The sequence below is a fragment of the Onychostruthus taczanowskii genome, unplaced genomic scaffold (genome assembly GCF_017590055.1).
Source record: "Onychostruthus taczanowskii isolate IOZ18803 unplaced genomic scaffold, ASM1759005v1 scaffold17, whole genome shotgun sequence".
In the NCBI taxonomy this organism is placed as follows: Eukaryota; Metazoa; Chordata; class Aves; order Passeriformes; family Passeridae; genus Onychostruthus; species Onychostruthus taczanowskii.
In genome coordinates this window covers 1,983,421-1,999,441 of record NW_024498906.1, presented here as the reverse complement: position 1 = coordinate 1,999,441, position 16,021 = coordinate 1,983,421, and positions in this window count along the sequence as shown.

Sequence of the window (16,021 nt, the reverse complement as noted above, 5' to 3'; positions counted from 1 at the left end):
GGAAGATTTACAGTATCTTTTCTTTGTGTTGGACACCATTAACTGTAAACTTCATGGAGCATTTTCCACTGTAGAAACTAAAAGTGTTTACAAAATGAACTTTTGGGCAATTGGTGTCTGAAGACAGTATTATTTTTGTATCCAGTGCACGGCAAGCCAAAGATCACAAAGCATGTTTCAGGCTACACTGAGAGTGAGCCATCCTGATTTCCAAAGCATACTGTTTTGGTATGAAGACCATTTTATCTCTGATGAGGAAAACCAACATGAAATTTGAAACATAATACATGATTTTCTCTCCAACAAGAGATTAACAGGTAAACAAGAGCTTTTAACACACAGTCTTTAGAAGGAAAAGCAAACTTCCTGATAAATTCAAATATTTTAAACATCATGCTTTGGCTTAACCAAGGCTATGTTAGGAGAATATGTCTAGTAAATTTCAATAGTCATTTTGGCAGTTCTGAAAATATTTGTGAAGAAGAGATTATTTTTTGTATTTTTTTTCCAAAAAGCCTCTGTGCCATATGGAATGGCACTAATTCATTTAGTAGTAGTGTTTAGACAAAGATATGTTTAGTTTAAGATGGAGTTGGGAAAAAGAGACAACACTTAGTACACTGAATGAAACAGCATATATAGTTTCTATTTTACTACAGGAAAATCTGTCAGCACAGTAACTTCATAAGTGTCACAGTTAGACCAAATCATTATGGTCACTTAAGAGTTTCTGGGAGCAAAGGAAGAAGGTCTAAACAGAGGCAGGGCACTGAAAGAAAATTAAGGTACAACAGAGTCATGAGAACATGACATGTTGGAAAGATCCAAATCTTATAGACAGTTATCAGAATGAGAAGAAGGTAGAGTTTTACAGAGCTTGATGGAAAGACAGGAATAAAACTATGAGACAAAAAAGCAAAAGGAAAAGGGGCGTTTCAGAAGAGTGCAAGTACTCTGAAACAGATGGTCCTTTCAAAGAGAAACAAGCCTAGGAAAAAAAAAGAGGGTGAGCAGATGTTATTGATGTTTCATCTGGATGATCGCTATTACTAAATTCTTCACCAAAACTAGGATTGATGGGGAAAATTACATCATCATCAAGGGAAGGAACGCGTCATTAGCAGAGCACACTCACATGTCTAGACATGCACTTGGGTAGGCAGAGCCAAATACAAATTTGGAACTCAGATGGAATTCAGAGGAGTCAAAATAAGTGAAGCGGAACCAGCCATATGAAAGCAGATAGCTCAAAATACTGCTGGACAGAACTGACTCCTGCGTCAATGTCGTTGCAAGAGTGGAGCTATGGAGATGAAGAAAGGGACAAATTAGAGCACTTCTATGCAAGTAGATTTTTTTACGTTTCTGATGCTTCATTTCCAGTGAGAACAGTAAGTCTTAAGCACATAGTTGGGATTCACTGTAAGGAGTTTTCAAGAAAATGAGACATTTTCGTCTACTTCATTTCAGACTGTGAAACACATAGGGAAATTTTTATTCTGTCAGGGCCTAGACACTGACAATTCCATCCTCCTTCATTTCATTTTTCAGGATTCTTCTCTCCTCAGATTCTTTCTTTCCAAAGGCACAACTCCTCCGAAGGCTTTAGAGACTGATTCAGCACTGAATTAGCTGCTATTGAAAGTTCAACATGAAGTGTTCTTGAAGTAACAAACACGAGTGGGACTGTCAGAAACTGTCGTGCCTGGAACTCCCTTTCTCTTTTTAAGCTAAATGAGTTTCACTATCCCAGAGGAATTACTGACTGAACTCCCTGACGTCTACTGCTTACTCTCCTTCTGGCCATGAAGAGCAGCATGTGAAGCATACACAGACTTTTGGTTCATTCAATGCTTAAGAGCCGTATTAATAGAATCAGCTCCCTTTTTCTGGTTTGACTTTATGAGCACAGCAAAGCACATGCCACAATTCCAGTTCTCTGCAACAAGCCTCTTACCTCTTTAGTGAGGATTCAGTTGTTTAAAGCAGAAAGCATATTTTATTCTTCCAGAAAATCAATTTGTTGGTCCCTGAAACTAACATACTACTCATACTATTCTTCTGTTAATTAAGAAAAAAATTCAATATGACTCCAAAAGGTACACTATAGTTTCCACCCACACTAGAATTTTTTCACTACCTGTGTTCATTTTTTGTTAATTTGAACCCTGCTCATAGAGGGCAAGTATCGCCAGGGCCCTTGGGAAATAACAACTACAGGCACTGGCTGGATATTTTTAGGCTACAACAGGATTCAGTGTTTTATTCTCAGAGCCTGATCTCCAGAATGTGTCACCCACAGCAGCCCTCTTTACTTGCCAAACATCTTTGCTGCAGGACCGGGACATCACCTTGTGACTAAGCATTATTCAGACCTTCCCTCCAAACCCCCACTAGACTGTAGCAGAAGGATCTGCAAAGAACAAGGCAGTAGCGCCGTTAAGGAAGATTGCTCTACTGAACCCCAAGTCACATCACATGGCTGGTCCTAATGCCATCATCTCGTGGCAGAGGAAACCAGACTCCCATGCCATATAAGAGTAGGTGACTATAGCAGAGTACCATAAACCTTTGTACATGTTGTTAGCTGTCATATATCATTGTTTCAATTGAACTCATATTTTTTAAGAGACAAATTACTATTAATACAACTATTGCTCACAACAGGCTGCAAAGCAGAATAAATATGGGTTAAAAAGCCCTCTCAGAATCTACTTCTGGTAGGGTTGGATCATCAACACTTGCCTCTCTTGGATCAGATTGCTCCCAGATAATTTCCCAGTCTTGTGGGATGTTTATAAGGACTGTTATATTCACTTGCTTGAAAACATCATAAACAGAGTAAATACTAAAAACTACTTCCAGAAGTGTCTTAACCCAGATAAAGGCAATGGGAGCTTTACAATGGCCTTCCAATAAGAGAGGGATTCCATTAATTTAATTTTCTTTTCGTTCTTTATTTAGATGGAGTGTGGGAGAGGAAATTAGCGGTCAGCTAAGAAACCTGAATTATCAAAATATATGAAGTTGTCTGTCTCTACTATAAGGAATATTGGCTCTTGTAGTCTGCTTATAGGGAGACTTCTTCTCCTTGAAATGAAAGATGGGGATCAGAAAAAAACCCCAGTCTCTCAATCAAATACAGATGCTTCCTGGGTGGTTTCCTCAGTTGTGTTATTTAAGCATCAAGAAAGAAATTATGTTAAACTTCAGCACATTTCTTCAGAATCTTTATTTTAGTGGTTGGTTTAAAATTTAATTTGAATGATAAACACACAGTAAGAAAGGGCAGCCCAAGCAAAGAGTTTTGAGAAAGGAAACTGCAACAACTGTTAGAAAACAAGTCATACATCCTCCCAAATGATCTTCCATCCTTTCCACACATTTGCACACCAAGAGAACACAACTCACAAAAACGTAGCACTTCCATGACTACAAATCAGTCTCTTCAAAAGAAGTAGGAGGGTGTAGTAGAATGAAGGCAATAATTATTTTGACTTTCTGAATGAAACAATAAAAAGAAGTGAAGGGAAGGGAAGGGAAGGGAAGGGAAGGGAAGGGAAGGGAATATTGCATGCTGGGCTTTTCAGAAGATGTTAAAAAGTATGGTGGTGTCAGTTCACACTGATTTTCAGTGAGAGGTGGCTCCCTATCTTTCTTAAACTCTACTGGAAGTCCAATCTGAAAAAAAGAAATTCCCAAACATTACCTAACGGTATCTATTTTTATCTAAGGCTAAGAAGATGTCTTTAATTCTGTAATGCCAGGATAAGGACTGTTCACTCCTCTTCATCTCTCCCCAGTTGTATCAGGCTGAGACTGCATATTAATGCACACAAGACTATTTAACTCATATTTTGAGAGGGCAGCATGAAAAATAGCGGTATAGCTATTTCAAAATATTTTCTTCATGTTCTAATATTGAGGGGTTTTTGGGAAGACCTTTTCTCTTCTGTTAAACTCAGACAGTCTTCTTCTGTTTTCTGCTGTAGAATAGCAGCACTGTCTAAGAGCAAACTAAACAGCACTTCCAAAAAATCATTAGTTTTTAAGTTTTTTAATATGATTGTAAATTAAATTCTTCACATATGTCTAAGCTTCTCAGAATTCAGAGCCACAGTAAAGGTTTTAATCCGGATAGCAGAGTAGTCAGCTACAGGGACCCTTAAAAACAAATGGGCATACTACACAACAAATAAAATGTGGTTTTGCTCTGATGTGTACAATCCTCCCATCTCTGTTCTTATATGGGAAATATTAACATTTTCTTTGGCTTGAGGCACCAGACCTAAAGAGTTGACACAATTAGGGCTCTGGAAACTCTGCCTGGAAGGTCACCAAGAGGTGAAAGGTAAAATCAAGTTTTAAACTGGAGGAGAAAAGTCTAGGTAAGGGCAGAAACCTAGAGATTTTTTAAAAGATATTATATGGCACATTGCCTGAACAACAAATTGATTTACCATAATGCTGACAGATGTACATGCATTAAGGCAGTTTGACTTTATAAAGTACCTGGTATTAAGATGACCTGGCTTACCCTATGAAATGGCATAAATTGAAAAGAAAATGTTTAATCTTCCCACATAGATCACTTATACTTCATGCATAACAAAGGTGGGGACAGAAAAATCTAATAGACAAGTTATCAGCTGAGAAATCTGTTGACTCATGCTGGAGCTAGCTACATAGATCTTCATCAGGAAAGAGGAATTTTTTTTTTTAATTGGTTTGTGCTTGGTTTTGGTAGTTTTTTTGTTTGTTTGTTTTTTGGGTTTTTTTGTTTGTTTGGTTTTTTTTTGGTTTTTTGGTGGGTTTTTTTTTTTTTTTTGGCTTATTAAAAATTTATTTAAATTAGAGGAAAAAGTCATGCAAGGACAGGACTTTGCTTATGAGTTTCAGCTTGATAATATGTACTGGGAAAGCTTTCAAGGATGGAGCAGAAATAGTCCCAAGTGTCAGAATACTGAGTAGGAGGTAAGTGGCAATTTAGAGCTAAAATAACCCATTTTTTAGACACAGTAGGCATCTTTCATTGGGGTTCCGAAAAAACTATTGTTAAGTACTGACTTTTAGTGAGTTGATAGGAGTCTTGCTCTTTATCTGAAAAACAGCATTTGAAGGCCATCCTGTATGCCACTAAAGTCTCCCTGACTTACACAAAGTTGATTTAAATGATTGGAACATCTAGTTTTCTGAGAAGAGACAAAGAATACAGGTGTGTTTTAGTTCTACAACTGAAAAATAAGTATTTCAGAAAGTCAAAGCATATGAAATCATGGCCAAAACTGCAGTGTTTTTCCTCCTGAATTTTTCAGATGCTGTTAACATCCCATCTTAAGTAGAGGAATATTTACTTGAGTCTCCAGAGCAGCCAGAACCAGATAATTTTGCATTTCTACATGATCTGAAGGGCAGTTTCAGAAAGTCACATTTTATCACAATTAATGTCAGACACTTTTTTGGTCAGTTAAACCTGTTCTTCCTGCCTCTCAGGAAAGCTGGGTAAGCAGACAGAAAGGAAGTGGTGCTGTTCCAACATTTATTAAACAGAACTGAACATCATGATTCAGGGTCAGACAGTAAAATGGGCTGATTAAGGTGTCTTGGAATTCTGGTGTTACACCATTGGATGTCTAAGACCAAGGCTCCTGCACAATTCTTGCCGTGTTAAAAATTAGAATGTACTGATCATTATTTTCGATCCTGACTGGGAAGGGGTCAGAGTCAAAAAAAAAAAAAAAAACAAAACCACAACAACAACAACAACAAAACCTAGTAAGAACATGAGAGACAGCTTGGGACTTGAGCCCCTGCCTCAGAGCTCTGTCCCTTGCAAACCAGGTTGTAAATACCCACTGGAATCCATCTAACAGCAGCAACACCCCTCTCAGAACCACTGATATCCTCTTTCCCTTTCCTCAATGCCTCTCCTTGAGACCTGCTCCAGAACCTTACACCATAATGGTTAGAACCTTTTTCCATATCAATTTATTCAGGGACACTTTTGCAACCATCGTGCCCTCTAGATTAAATCTTCTATTATCTTTGGCACTACGACATTGCCAGCTGCAGCCAGAAGTAGAACCATCCTGCAGGAAATCTCAGTTGCCGTCCCACAACTCACCAACCTCAGCAAGAGAGCAGTACATAGGACTCCAGCACCTGCTGTGGGCTTCTTATTTCCTTCTGCATTTGGTGGTGCCTCCCCTGAGAATCACTAGGGCAGTAAAAGTTTGCCAAGCTGTGCAAATTGTGGCGTTCTCCCTTCAAACACTAAGGACTTTGGGGTTGGTTTGCTTACGTCCTTTTTCAGTAGGTACAGAAATAGAATGCTGTCATGCTTTTGGACCCATCACCTCCTCCAATTCCCATATATTTTGTGCTATCTCCTTATTCCAAACTGACATTCCATCCTGCACATCAGAAGACAGAGGAATATAGTCAAAGTAGAAACTTTGGCACAAAATATTATGTGATTTATTACACTGACATTGTGCAGCATAGGTTTCTCATTTTAAGGCATGGAATCTGACAACTTTAATTAATTATGAAGTGATAGAATAGCTTGCACAGTACACTAAAAGTTTTACATATGAACTAAAAAGTTATTCAAATAGTAGTAACTTGTATTTATTTAAAAATCAACAGTGCTTTCCCAGGATTAGGAGCCAACAAGCAAATTTACAGGGATGGGCCAGCTGTCTTCAAGCATGTAATAGCAGCAAAGAGGTTAAAAGGTGGAAAATGAAGCCTATACAAAGAGGTAGATGCTCTGCTGAGGTCCTGTGCCCTGCAGAATCTCTTCCTGTCACTCATCCTTCCCATCATCCATTTGTGGTCATGTCTACCCCTCCAGCTAAGATTGTGAACACAGTATTGCTGGTCACCCATGACTTTTTCATTGCCAGTGTCTTGAAAAAATGCTTCCTCAAGACCTTCCGTTCCAGACTTTTAGCTAACAAGATTGTGCAGAGGAAACCCACTGAATCTCTCTTGAAGAATATGCAGGGGAAAAAAAAAAGTCAAAAGAGAAGACACAAAAAATACCCATATGTGTGGCTTTACAGGGCCCAGATCCTCCATAAGGCCATGAGGCTCTGCAGGACATTTCCAACAGCTCCTTCCTACTCCTGGGGGTAGAATCAGGGAGAGAATGGAAAGCCTGAACACAGTAAGGGCGGGGACTCTTTGCCAGGTGTATAAAACATGACCTGCATTAACCTATTTTTAACATCATAAAGGATACATGGCAGTTATTAGGCACTCAAATACTCTGATTTGGACTAAGCTTTCTTATCAGCTGTATAGTGAGTGACTTTGTTGTGTGCCAAATGTAAGCAGAAGTCATTCAGCCTACCACCATAACCTTTATAACCTCTATCCAAAGATATAGATGGTAATGACAGTAACTCCAGACTGGCTGTATTATTAATGGCATTGATAGTGACAAAGGGGAAATTTTTCATACATTGGAATTTTAGCAATAAAAAACAAATCTTGTTATCCTTAAAAGCTGCTGTTATTATAATACCTGGAAGCCCCAAGCATGGGCCAAGATTGTTTTGTGCAAGCCACCATAAAGTTTCTTTAAAATGTTACTCTAAAAGAAGTCATGTTCCTTCTTTTCTGCTACTTGTCACAGACAGTACCAGGATACTACAGATAATGACAAAATAGCTTAATCCACCACGGAAAATCTTATATTTTAGTCTCAAATAATTGACTACTTTACATTCAGTGGAGAACTTCTCTGCCTTTAAAATTTTGTAATGGATAAACAACAAATAGAAATTCCATTTACTGTTTTAAAATTAAAAGCACTAAGCTGCTTAGACTGCTTATACTTCTTCAGGATCTGCACAAGTGTGCCCAAATATCACTGTGTTCTGGATTTAATCTGTGACATATTTTGCAATTAGCAGCAATAACCCACACAATACAGCAGCAGAAGATATACTCAGATTAAGGCCAAGAGAGAAGGTGCAAAGAGAGAGCAATACAGCAAAAAGCTTTGCAAGTCATCTACTCAACAGGCAAATTTCCGTAATTCTGTCAATGAACCTGGAAGCTAGGTCTTTCTTTTTCATGTGAGCAACCTTTGCACTGGCAATACTGTAAACCTGCTTCACTTTTCTCTTGACAGATGACTAATCGCAGGGAAAAAAATCTAAAAACCTGAGGGAGGTAAATAAGGTTAGTTTAGTTTACTAGACGAGCAAGGGGAAAGTGACAAGCGGAAAAAGCCAAAGGAGAATTAATGGCAGGAGAAATGCAAGCCATTCAGAAAAGCCTGCTGTTTTACTGAGAGCAGTGCCAGAGCCTTGGGGATTCCTGGTATTCAGCAGAGATGATGCAATCTGTAAATGTAAGTCAACTTTGCTTCCCCACTAATCACACACCCCATTAAAAAATAGCTAAGGGGAAAAGCCCTGGAAGCAAATTAGATTGAGGCAAGCAGCAATTTTCTGTGGTCTTTTCTGAACTACTGAATAAAGTAGAAATAAATCCTACTCTCCTTCAAAGGAAAGGCTACCCTTCCACCAAATCAGAAGTTCCTGAAATGATAGTTCAATGCCGCAGGAGGTGACAGCTCAGTGGAGAATGATAAGAGAACTAAGGACAGCCAGAAATGGCTCACAAAGTGTTGTTGTTCCTGCTCTAACCTGCCACTCTGCATTTATATTTGCATTGTCCTTAACACAAAAATAGAACCTCTGAAAAGTTTTCCAAGTAGTGCCTTTCCATGTTATAAACTGTGCAAAGAGGTGTTTTGCACTAGGCAGTCATTCCTCCTCTCTCATAGCTAGGCATCAAAATACATTTTCCTTCTGGGGGGGATATATGATACAAGCCATTTGCAATAGAACAGCATGGATTTGAACAGTTTCTCAGCCTCCTTTTACCTGAGAAATCACTGCCCATTTTGTGCCACTACAACTCACTACATTGTTGCAATTGTTCCTTTATAAGTAAGCAAAAAATAGAGCAAAATATGAGTGTTCATTCATTCCTTTTTAATTTTTATCACTGCTTTGAAAAGAAATGAACTTTTATGTGAAGAAAATAAAGCAACTCCAGTCATTTCATGGAGCACAGTCTATGTCTCAAGGAGCATCTTTAGGTCATGGGGTAGGAAGCATTGCTGGAGCAAAGCCTTACAGCTATTTCTAAACGAGCAAGACAGCCTGGTGGAAGCACTATTCCCACAAAGGCTTGGGGTTTCTTTATGACCACAGCTAGACTGCTGCTGCTACTCTGTCTTAATTACAGCTATCTTGGCTGTCTCTGCAGTGCAAACACACTGACAGAGACCATGAACAGTGTTTCTTCCCACCAACACCAGTGGGAGATGCACAGTCATAACAGGTAAAGGTCAGAGCACGCAAGCTCCAGCATTCTAGACAAAAGGGAAATGTTATGCTTGAGTTGGAACTGTTGTCTGTAAAAATCAACCATCCATTAGCTCAGAGACTGTCTCTGCCCATCTTCTTCAACTACACACACACATTTACATATTTATTGAGATGGAACTTTCCTCATCAATACACCTGCTCAGCCTGGCATCAATAACTCTGTCTGAAGCCCTAAGTAACAGTTTGTCATTTCTACTAACACACATGCTCAGTTCAGATGACATACCTTCTTTAATCATGTCCTAAGCACAACTCTATTGGGTTATTTAAAAACTAAATATATTTGGCACAGTCTTCACTCATTCCCACATAAAACTGAGACAAGGAATGAAAACCCATTGTAAGTAAGGATAAGGCAACCTTTGTTAAAGTTTGCTCTACGATGCTTAATACTTAAGAGCTTTGGATCATCTTTGGACAAAAGGAACCTGGCTCATTCGTATTTTTGTTTCACAAAAAGTGGGGACACAAAGTATATTCTCCCTGAGGAATTTTTTCAAACAAACAAAAAAAAAGAAATAAAGAAATAAATTTCACAGTTTAGTTAAATATTTCCATGTGTAATTCAGTGGCAAGATGTCCCTCTCCTAGAGGAGAAGGGATTCTCCACCAGAATGAAGAATCACTAAAAAGCAGCTGTTGTTGTCTTCTCTACCACCGCCACCTACCTCCTCCCCATCCGTGGCTCTTGACACTTTCTCCAGCCACTTATAACCCCTATTACCAACATCCATCAGCTAGAGGGGCAGCTCATGACTCTAATAAACTAGAAGAGAACCAGAAGGGTCAAAAAGAAAGACACTGCCTTCTCTAAGTAATAAAGTCTGTAGAGAGACAGGGGAGGAGGGAGGCAAAGCAGAACAGAAAACAGAGGTATAGCCTCATCATCCTAGTCTCTCACTGCACTTCTGGAAGAAAACACTTAAAATCTGTTAAAGCCAGTAATGTTAAATAGCAAACAGTTTTGGCAGTCAGTTTCATCACCACCTGCAACACACATTGCTGTAAGTGTATGGGATCTTCAGCCTCTGCATTCTCCTGCCACATGAACAGCCCCCAGAGATACAGGGCTGGGAAAATCCAGTTATCCAGTTCTTCAAGATCCAGGCAGATTCAACAAGAACCTCAGAGCTATCCAGAATTCCCCTCCAAATTCACCAGAAGGTCATTGAACTGGAGTTGCTCTGAAACACATTCTTCTTTGCAAAGGAAGAATTCTTATTCTTTACCAACTTCTCCAGCTTTAGCAATTTTCCTGCATGTTGGTTCTTAGACAAACATCAGGAGCGGTGAGCAACACATGCTGTATTTCATGCTAATTTCAATTCTCTTCCACCTCTCTGATGAGGTTTTCTCTCAAGAGTTACTTTCAGACAGGTAAAGCAGATGACAGGTTCTGAATTTGCCTGAATGACCTTATCCATTGTGTTAGCTTAAATAGGCTAGAACAAATTAGCAAAAAAGCTGCTGTCCATCTTTTTGCTACCTTTAGTGTGGATTAGCTGGGGGTATTGCTTTCTGTGTTGTAACTTCAGCTTTAAAGACTATTTAGGTATACGAGAATTTTTATTTGCAGTAGTTTTTCTGACAATTTTTGTTTTAGACATTACTAAAGATTAAGGCAATACAATTACTATTTAATAATTGTGGTTAGTACTAGTAGCACATCTGTTTGGTTTGAAAAGGTTGGCTGTGCTTCAGAAAGGATAGACATCTATTTTATAAACATCTTTGACACCACATAAAACATCAGATTACTAAATAAGTAACCATAAAGTTGTGTGATCCCAGTTTAGCAGTCTCCCAGTTCATTCTTCATGGCTACTAGGGAGAATATATGAAACCTGAACCAAACATGCAGGGTAAAAAACACTTAATAAGAAAACTAGGCAGTATTTCTCATTTACAATTGCTTTGATTTTTCCAGTTCATCAGAGACACTAGTGAAGGGGAAGTTTCTCACTTTAGTGATTTTCCTACTGTGAATGCAATAAGGACTTTCCGTTTTTAAGGCATTGGTGAGACAGTTTAGGAATCCTCTGGGGTTTTGATGCCAGATCTTCCTCTGACATAAAGAGGAACTAATGGCTGCAATCACCTTGCCTGCAGCAGCATAAATGTTTTTAAAATACAAGCCTCTGGATATTTTAAGGATCACTGAGTTTCTATTTGCAAGGAAGTAACTTATTAACAAGGATAGGGGCCTCGGGAGTGGATTGATCTTTCCCAGAACTGAAACATTCTTTGCAATATACATTTCATTTCAAATTCATATTAGGAAAAACAATTACTGACACTTATATGCTAGAATTGATTAATTTCCTGCCCTCTCTGGCTGAAACCTTAGATCACAAAAGATTGCATAGCATCACACCACTAGCAAGGTAGAAGATTATTTAGTCACTAGAATTTATTTAGTCACTAGAAAATAGAATTTACATGCAATTTCAGTGTGGACTGCCTCTGTTTCCCTTTCTCTCTTCTGTTCAAAAAACTAATGAGTGAACCATTCTTCTTAATTCTCATGTATGCTGGGATCTTTCCCAGGATCTAGACTTTGTGCATCACTTTGAGTCCTCAGATTCCTGAGACACTCAAATGACAGAGCCCTTGCTCAGGCCCTTCTGAAGGACTCTCTGGCCTCAGATCATTCTATCAGACTTTGGTTACTACAATGAGAGTTGAACTGCCTGAACTCCTTTTATACCCACTGAAAGAGACAGGCAGCTCCAAAAGGGTATTTCACAGGAGCTCCTCAAACCTGCCTGTTTTTCACATCAGTGACAAAGGAAACCAAAGGAATCTGTTGCTATGTTCTGTACCACTAAGATAGTCTACATTACTAGACAAAGGTCTGCTTCCCAGTTTTTAGGGGCAACTCATACACTTTGGTTATCTCATGGTGGGAGTAGGGCTGACTGCACATTGGCCATTTTGTTCTTTATCTCATGCTTTGTTTTCCATGCAAAGGAAGGCATGGAAGTGGGAAGTGGAAGTGGGAAGGAGTGCAGCACCACGCTACATTTCAAGATGTTCCCAGCAAAATCCCTGGGGAGAACTTGCCTCTCTAAAAGAAATGCCTCTGGGCCCATCCAAGAAACAGATGCAGTTTCATGCAGCTTCTTTCTTTCTTTTCATTTTCTGTTGTGACATAAGGTATTCCTCTTACAAACAGTTTACTTCTGTACTGAAAAGAGAGGTTGGACTGGCCTTATTCACCTCTTTGAAGATACAAGCACTGAAGGTTTCATCAAGGGTAGAAGATAGCTCTGGATCTACATCCTGAAACTCCATTTAAACCCACAACACAAACTGTGAATGGAATCTTGCATGGTCACAACCATGCCAACATCTCCAGGGGACAATTCCAAGCTCCCCTCTTAGATCTTAGTGAGGTGTGGTCACTGTCATGGGGTCAGCACAGTATTAACTCACAGCCTCCCCTCCTTGGGAATCTGCAGCCAGTCCCTGTCATTCTGGCAGAACCAGGGTTTGCTTAGGTCAGTGTGAGCTCAGGAATGTTCATGAACTGTGTACACAGTGAAGGCTACAGTGCACACAGTTCCTAGGCAGAACAACCTTTATTCTCTCTCTTTGTTTAAAGAGAATGCAAAACCAGCTGGCTCCTTGAAGCAGACTGTGTTTTAACTCTGTTCCAGTTTGAGGCAAACAAACTAGAGTATTACTCATACTCATTATGAGTGCTGGGATGCTCTTAACAAAATGAGCTCCCTAAAAATGTATTAAAAGTAGTGGAGAGAATGCCTGTAAAATGATTAAAGATCATGTTAACTTCCCACAGGCAGAGGTTTAGGAACACTGAACTGATTTTTTCCAAATATGGAATTCTTTCCAAGATACTCTGAGGACTGTTCTGGAAAATGGTTTTCAAGACAACATATTTAAGTAAATGGAGCTCAATTAAACTAAATGGGACGTACATAGATAATGATCTGCAGACACTATTCCAGGGACTTCAAAGTTAATTTCTAGACTTCACTCATAAGGAAAGAAAGAATATATATTGACAGGTACTAAGAAGCATGTCTGCAAATGACACAGAGGGGGAAAAAGGATAGGCACTTAGAAGAATTTTTTTTTTATCCCAAATTCAAAAATTTGTTTGTTCAATTAATAGGACTGGGCCAGGGGAAGCAGCACGGGGCATGCAGACCATGCAGACTGGTCAGGGGTAAGGTTAAGCAATGACCATAAACTCTATCTGGCATTTTCATCAAACGTCAGTTTTTTGAGGTCTTTGCACCTTTTTATCATCCATTCTCATTTTAAATCCTTGTTCTCTTGCAGTACTGGATTTTGTTGGTATGAAAAGCTAAGTAATTTATAAATCCTATGGTGGGCAAAAGTATAAACATTACTCTATTTTGAAATACATCCACATAAAATGGTTCTCAAGGAAAATGCCCAAATTGTACATGAAATAAATGAATCAATATTCTGCTGCAGAACCTTTATAAATACTTTTTTCTGTAATTACTTTTTTTCTGCTGTGATAGGGCCATATTGGGCTTTATGGTCACCATTAATTATTAAAATAGTTTAATGCACTAGTGTGTATCCATACAGAGCACCTGCTATATGGGTCTTTTCAGATCAGTCTTTCCCATTGACTTGTGTCTGTCTGGTGGCTCTATGTCTAAGCCCTCCAGGATTCCCCTGGGATTACCAGCAAATGCTCTACAATGTTTTCCTGGCTCATTGTTTAGTCTTTCTGCAAAGTCTTTGAGTCTTTCACAATCAAAACCAACCTGTCTACACAAAAAAATGCCAGGGAGTTTCAGCCATATTTATGAATTAAAACAGCTGTACTTTCCTCCAGTTATACAAGCACAGCTACTAAGAATTTTAATACAAGACGTCAAGATACACACACACCTTGTCACCAGTGGGACCCCACTCAAACCAATTTGTGGCAGTGGCTGCTCTACACACAGGTGTTTGTAACCATGTTTTAGCTGGCTGCCAAGAGTATTACTGAGTGGCCTGAGGCCCATAATTTCCTGAGCTATAATTTCTCAGCATCCAAGACATACAAAAATCAAAGCTGTAAACTCTCCCAAGATGAGCAGTCCTTCATTTTCAGTGCTACCAAAATATAAATTCTCTTTCCAAATTATAGTGGAAGTAATTTGGTGTGTGATTTTTCAAGAAACTTTTATAATAATTTTTAATATAAATTCACATCTTTTCATCTCATTTTTTGTAACTTATAGAAATTACCTTTCTCTTTGATTTTTCCCTTTTAAGTGCTTTTCTTTTCAGCTGCTGTCTGGCCTTCTCTTGTCGACAGTGAAAGGAAGGGCCCCCATTTTTTAAGATCTTTTTCGTATCTAGCTGGCTGCTTCTTATTCCTATTAACTTGGCCATGATTCTTCATAACAACAAGTCCAAGACATCTTCAGCATTAGCCCTTTGGTAGGGCTAATAACATCAAGATACTGGTTTGTATGCAGAAATTGCAGGCATTTATATGAAGCATTTTAATTTGTATTTATGATTCTCTCAGTGCTCAATGACACCTACCTTTAAGAATTAAACTCATGTAAAAGAGAAATTCTGAAGATTCTGCAATAATTTTAAAAATAGACATTTTTGTAAGGTATTAATTTTATTATTTCACACTGTTAATGTCAGGGGCATTTGTCCATATTGAATCCTAAATATTTTTTGCATTTGTGCACCTCACTCCAGCTAAACAAAAAAGACAGGCATGACATCTTGCTAAACCACGAATTAGGGAGGGAGTTACTTCTTTGGTAGGTAATATCCCGTGAACACACTCATTTAGTATCTAAACCTGCATCACTTATCCTTATCCCTTTCTGACTCAACAGATTTTTATCCCAAAGGAAGAATTCCTGAAAAAATAATAAGCTAGCAAAAGCAGGGCTGATTTTGGAACTATGGTTTTATTAGCCACCTCCACTGTTCTGCAATTATCACGTCCCCAGTTCCCCACTGGGCTGAAACATAAGAAGCACTTAAGAGTACCTAACAACAGTACAGAACAGGTCAGGACAGAGAGTGGGGAAAAACTACCCCAAGAGAAACTAAAGCAGTTGCTAAATAATTGTTTATGTTGTAGGTCACAATACTGGGTTTACCATTCCAACCCTATGTAAAGCTCCACAAAGTTTTTAAGCACCCTAAAAAGCCAGTCACTAGCTTTTACACCTCTCAGCTCTGACTGCCACATTGCTCAGGATGAACCCGCTGATCCCCTTACGGTTCACAGGTTTACTTGAGGTCTCCCATCATGAAGCTGTTAGGAATGATTCTGCTTCACAAAATTCCATGGGAAAAATCATCACTTTTCATTGCAATGTTGAAAAAAATTGCATTAATTCCTTCACTAGACAGTCCTAAAAAGAAAAATCAAAGAACCAAAGCTTCTTTTTCAGCCTAAAACCCACACGTGTATAAAGTCCAATTGCACTGTAGAACGCAGCCTGACTCCGGAGTGCACTGGCCCTCACACAGAGTAGCCCACAGCTGTGCAAAAGTGAGTGCAGAACATCTGTACAGATTGGTCAGTGTGCTTTGGGCACATCTTGTACTCTGTGGTGGGCATCCTGATCACTGAGACA